We start from the raw sequence: 6,482 nt of genomic DNA on the forward strand, positions 1-6,482 counted from the left end.
GTACAGCACTGCCTGTTTATCCCCGCCCACCGAGTATGTCATGGCCTGTTTAGCCCCACCCACCAAGTCTACATCACTGCCTGTTGAGCCCCGCCCACTAATTGTACAGCACTGCCTGTTTAGCCCCGCCCACCAATTCTACATCACTGCCTGTCTAGCCCCGCCCACTAATTGTACAGCACTGCCTGTTTAGCTCCGCCCACCAAGTCTATGTCATGGCCTGTTTAGCCCCACCCACCAATTCTACATCACTGCCTGTTTAGCCCCGCCCACTAATTCTACATTGCTGTATTCTCGCATGTAGTGTTTGCGAGAGAGACGAATGCACAGATCTATGCAGAAACCTAACGATAAAGATGCTCTGAAGACAAGAAGATGCTGTTCAGAGCCAAGTTGTGGAAAAACAGTCTTTCATTGCTTTCCTTCTGATCCCAACATTAGGAAAGAGTGGATGAACTTTATTTTTAATAAAGATCCAGACCGCGTCAGTAAGAACTCAGTTATTTCTTAACTTCATTTTATTGCAAATTCGTTTACAAACAGGGCACAATTTGACACGGGATTTTCAGAAAGATTGAAGCTAAAAGATGATGCTGTGTGACTGTATTGGATCCGACAGTAATGTCGCAACACACAAGTGTGAGTAACTGTTTTCATTACGCGATCACTATTGTTTTGTCTCTTCTTACAGATCGTTTGATATGTATTGAGTTATGTGTTTTTGACCTAAATCACAGCATTGTCCATCTGTGAGGAATGTAGGCTGTCAATCATACACAACTGTTAGCCAATCACAGCAGTGGGCGTTTACTTCTGAGTCTACAATCCTCCACTTGTGGAAAAACAGTCTTTCATTGCTTTCCTTCTGATCCCAACATTAGAAAAGAGTGGATGAACTTTATTTTTAATAAAGATCCAGACCGCGTCAGTAAGAACTCAGTTATTTCTTAACTTCATTTTATTGCAAATTCGTTTACAAACAGGGCACAATTTGACACGGGATTTTCAGAAAGATTGAAGCTAAAAGATGATGCTGTGTGACTGTATTGGATCCGACAGTAATGTCGCAACACACAAGTGTGAGTAACTGTTTTCATTACGCGATCACTATTGTTTTGTCTCTTCTTACAGATCGTTTGATATGTATTGAGTTATGTGTTTTTGACCTAAATCACAGCATTGTCCATCTGTTTGTCCAAAAAGCAAGCTTGACATGCGTTCCTTGCATGCTAATGTACAACCTCCACATCTGGGCCTGCCATTTTTTGGTAACACTTTATTTTAGGGGTCCAGAATAATGCATTAGTTAAGCATTAATTAATGGTTAACTTGTTCACAATTAAGCATTAGTTGAGCACAAACACACTAGTAATTAATGATTAACTTACCATTTAGGGAGCTCAGATTATGCATTAGTTAAGCAAGCAGATGTTTGTCCAAAAAGCAAGCTTGACATGCATTCCTTGCATGTTAATGTACAACCTCCACATCTGGGCCTGCCATTTTTTTGCTGTGATCATGGAAGAAACTTGAGTCCCTAAGGAATAATTCTACCATCATGGGGTTGAAAGAACAGGGGTATGATACGGCATTGTCCCTTGAGGCCCCATCATTACCCACCAAGCCATGGAGAACAGCTTCAGCCTTGGTGGGTAAAGCTTATAGAGCAACAGGTCAAGCTGGTGCATGCCTGAACACGATGGCTTTGAGACCTAGATGAGGGCGAGGGAGTAGTCCCAGATGCAGTTTAAGAGCTGTGCTGGTCCACCACAGAGACGGCCAGAGCCATCAGCTGTTCTCTGGCAGCCCTGATGGTCTCTTGCTAAACTTGTCCAATATTAAGGAAAAGGACAAGTCCTTTTTGTTGGATGCCCCACTTTCCCCTCCTGGCCTCTTCTGGGATATTGTCACCTCAGTTGTCAAGAGAGCTTTTAGGAGCCAAAAAATCTCCTCTTATCTTCCTCGCCGAGCTCAGGTCTCAACCAGCTCCTCATACAGGGCGCAGCATAAACAGAGTGTCGCCTCGCAAGAATGAGGTCGGGGCGGTGCTCTCAGCCAAAGCCTGGTAAGGGGAAGAAGAACCTGAGGACCGTCATCCTCTCTAAGAAGGCCAGGAGCATCAGTCCTCTGAGGGCAGGCTGTTCCGGGGTGAAGTGGTTTACACCTTAGCATATGGTGCCCACTTCTCCTCTGTGCCTTCAGGGGACTGTTCTGCCAACCTGGTGCTTCTGGTGCTTCAGGACAGCGTTTTCCTAGCTCAAGCCTTCACCCTCGCCCGGAGATGCAGAAACTAAGGGTTTGGCCCCTGAGGGGCCCCATTCATAGATTCCAGTCTCTCAACTGAGGTTGTTGAGACCATACTTCACTCCAGAGCTCCCTCCACGAGGAGTATTTTCCCTTCATGTTGCAGAACAGTGTACAGTACGGTGCTGGAGCTCCTGCAGGATCGGTTATCTTAGTAACATCTCTTAAGAGAGTAAAAAAAAAAAGTATTAACTTGTAATATTAACTTATTTTTTTATTATTTTATTATTAGCTTCTATATTATTCAAGACACATTACTTTAGCTGGTGTGTTTGTTTGCCTTTACTCCGTGTGTGGTACACTTCATATAGAGACACTGCTGAGGGAATGGAGATGCAGTGAATGTTCTCGTCTGTTATTCAAACAGAGAAAGAGAAATCATCAGATCTTATGGCTCTCACTGGATTGCCTTCTGTTTCATCAAGCATCACGTGCCATGAGTACAGGCCTGCTCACACCGAGAACAATAACGATATTAGCTTCACGTTTGATCGGAGCGCATGCTTCAGTTGCGTTCTCAGAAGATAAATGCATGACTTCAGCTCTGAAAGCAATGCCAAAGATATTGTTCCAGTTGTGGTGTGGATTTTTGGAAACTTCAGCGTCTTTATTGTGATCAGCCTCATCCAGAGCTGAAGAACGGCGGCGGCTTTTCTCCACTCCATCTGCTGCTGTGTAGGAAGTGAGGTGACTCATCCATCCAAATGACTTGTTTTGCTTTTTCACATTTAGAGTCTCATGCACATCAGTCATTACAAGAACTTCCTTAATATGATTGCAGCTCTTGAGGAGTAACATAGCTCTCGAGCTCAGATACATAAGACAATCAGATCCATACTGCACCCTGAACAGATAATCACTGTATGTTATGTGCATCATGTACATCGTGTGAGTGAGCGTGTGTGTGTGTGGAGTGCTGGAGCTCACCCACAGAGGCGGGCATCTCCCCCCACTGCAGCACCGTCTCCCTGGTGATGCGGCCATAGGTGTCAATATAGACGCCCTCGTCCTCGTAACACAGCAACAGCTCCATCCCACTGCTGCTGGGGAGGATGATGATGGCATGCGGCCGAATCACACCTTGGATCTGAAACACACAGACATTCCGTTATAAAGAGATTAAGTACATTTACTGGTGGTCACAGCACATAATACAGCAGGTCACCTGGTCATTACATGAAAGTACATTTTACATTTAATTAAAGTCAATTTAATTATGTTTTTTTTTAAACAAAGGAGCACATATAACAACATTTTTAGAGATGCAAACTTTGTAAATTGGAAGGACAAGCACTTTGTCAAATAAATTGTCATAAATAACATACAGCTACATATATTAGGTTGTAATATCAAGCTAAGAGGCACCCCTGATGAAACAAAGTACTTATTGTTCTTATATACCAACTGATTGTTTATAAATTAATGTGTTCTATTCAAGAAAAAACTATCTGCAAGATAGACAAGCAAATGAAACCTATATCAATTCATATCACAAGAAATTTAATACAAAGTCAAATCAGATGTTGCATCTTAAAAAATAAATTGATAAATAAATAATGTACATAGTATTTCAATATCAGAGTTCTGTGTAGTCCGGCGGTCCCATGTCCAGTGATCCTGGAGGTCTCAGGTCTTGCGGTTCCGCAGGTCCTTCCAATGTCCTCAGAGCTTTCGATGATGCTACCACCATCCTGTGTGTGCCATGCATGTGTCTCTGCCTCTGTCAGGCACAGAGGCAGCATCCACTGCCTCAAGTCTGGTGGTCCCGGAGGTCAACAGGTCTGGTGGTCCTGGAGGTCCCAGGTCTGGTGGTCCAGGAGGTTAACAGGTCTGGTGGTCCCCGAGGTTAACAGGTCTGGTGGTCCTGGAGGTCCCAGGTCTGATGGTCCTGGAGGTCAACAGGTCTGGTGGCCCTGGAGGTTAGCAGGTCTGGTGGCCCTGGAGGTTAACAGGTCTGGTGGTCCTGGAGGTTAACAGATCTGGTGGTCTTGGAGGTTAAGCCCACGCGGTCTCACTCTGGCGGGCATGGGAGTAAGATGGTGCCCCCTACTCTGGTTCTCCGTAACCATGAAAGCTGAGCTCCAGGGGCTTTTTCGAGCGAAGCGAGGCCCAAGTGGGACAAGTCCTTTTTGTTGGATGCCCCACTTTCCCCTCCTGGCCTCTTCTGGGATATTGTCACCTCAGTTGTCAAGAGAGCTTTTAGGAGCCAAAAAATCTCCTCTTATCTTCCTCGCCGAGCTCAGGTCTCAACCAGCTCCTCATACAGGGCGCAGCATAAACAGAGTGTCGCCTCGCAAGAATGAGGTCGGGGCGGTGCTCTCAGCCAAAGCCTGGTAAGGGGAAGAAGAACCTGAGGACCGTCATCCTCTCTAAGAAGGCCAGGAGCATCAGTCCTCTGAGGGCAGGCTGTTCCGGGGTGAAGTGGTTTACACCTTAGCATATGGTGCCCACTTCTCCTCTGTGCCTTCAGGGGACTGTTCTGCCAACCTGGTGCTTCTGGTGCTTCAGGACAGCGTTTTCCTAGCTCAAGCCTTCACCCTCGCCCGGAGATGCAGAAACTAAGGGTTTGGCCCCTGAGGGGCCCCATTCATAGATTCCAGTCTCTCAACTGAGGTTGTTGAGACCATACTTCACTCCAGAGCTCCCTCCACGAGGAGTATTTTCCCTTCATGTTGCAGAACAGTGTACAGTACGGTGCTGGAGCTCCTGCAGGATCGGTTATCTTAGTAACATCTCTTAAGAGAGTAAAAAAAAAAAGTATTAACTTGTAATATTAACTTATTTTTTTATTATTTTATTATTAGCTTCTATATTATTCAAGACACATTACTTTAGCTGGTGTGTTTGTTTGCCTTTACTCCGTGTGTGGTACACTTCATATAGAGACACTGCTGAGGGAATGGAGATGCAGTGAATGTTCTCGTCTGTTATTCAAACAGAGAAAGAGAAATCATCAGATCTTATGGCTCTCACTGGATTGCCTTCTGTTTCATCAAGCATCACGTGCCATGAGTACAGGCCTGCTCACACCGAGAACAATAACGATATTAGCTTCACGTTTGATCGGAGCGCATGCTTCAGTTGCGTTCTCAGAAGATAAATGCATGACTTCAGCTCTGAAAGCAATGCCAAAGATATTGTTCCAGTTGTGGTGTGGATTTTTGGAAACTTCAGCGTCTTTATTGTGATCAGCCTCATCCAGAGCTGAAGAACGGCGGCGGCTTTTCTCCACTCCATCTGCTGCTGTGTAGGAAGTGAGGTGACTCATCCATCCAAATGACTTGTTTTGCTTTTTCACATTTAGAGTCTCATGCACATCAGTCATTACAAGAACTTCCTTAATATGATTGCAGCTCTTGAGGAGTAACATAGCTCTCGAGCTCAGATACATAAGACAATCAGATCCATACTGCACCCTGAACAGATAATCACTGTATGTTATGTGCATCATGTACATCGTGTGAGTGAGCGTGTGTGTGTGTGGAGTGCTGGAGCTCACCCACAGAGGCGGGCATCTCCCCCCACTGCAGCACCGTCTCCCTGGTGATGCGGCCATAGGTGTCAATATAGACGCCCTCGTCCTCGTAACACAGCAACAGCTCCATCCCACTGCTGCTGGGGAGGATGATGATGGCATGCGGCCGAATCACACCTTGGATCTGAAACACACAGGCATTCCTGTTATTAAGAGATTAACAGTAACTGCCTTAATAAATCCAGTCCGTGTCAGCAAATAGAATTCACAGATATGACACTCTACTGTACTGCTTATGCTATGGAGTCACATCACCCATAGTTCCTCTCAAGTACATTTACATTTACCAGCAGGTCACCTGGTCATTACATGAAAGTAGTATTTTCATGTTAAAGTTGTAAATTATATAAAGTGGTATATTATTAGAGAAAAATGTATACTAATGCACTAATAAATGTTAATAAAATATGCACTAATACTATGTATAGTTGAGACATCTTACATTTATGCTTTATAATAAAATCAATTCAATTATGTTTTTAAACAAAGGGGCACATATAACAAAATTATTAGAGAAGCAAAATTTGGAAATTGGAAGGACAAGCACTTGTCTGAAACACATTGTCATAAATAACATACAGCTACATTAGATATGAAAATTTGATACGAATCCAAGTCAGAGTTTGCATCTTTAAAAAAAAAA

At 44.3% G+C, this 6,482-nt stretch overlaps 1 protein-coding gene across 1 annotated transcript in view; it reads right to left on the reverse strand.

Annotated features, from left to right (window-relative positions):
• The window catches only part of LOC107753228 (mitogen-activated protein kinase kinase kinase kinase 4-like), a 55,188-nt gene that overhangs the window by 2,961 nt on the left and 45,745 nt on the right, over positions 1–6,482 (reverse strand). The gene's annotated exons all lie outside the window — the stretch shown is intronic.

This window comes from Sinocyclocheilus rhinocerous, unplaced genomic scaffold, assembly GCF_001515625.1.
Source record: "Sinocyclocheilus rhinocerous isolate Xijiao unplaced genomic scaffold, SAMN03320098_v1.1 scaffold1402, whole genome shotgun sequence".
Classification (NCBI taxonomy): domain Eukaryota; kingdom Metazoa; phylum Chordata; class Actinopteri; order Cypriniformes; family Cyprinidae; genus Sinocyclocheilus; species Sinocyclocheilus rhinocerous.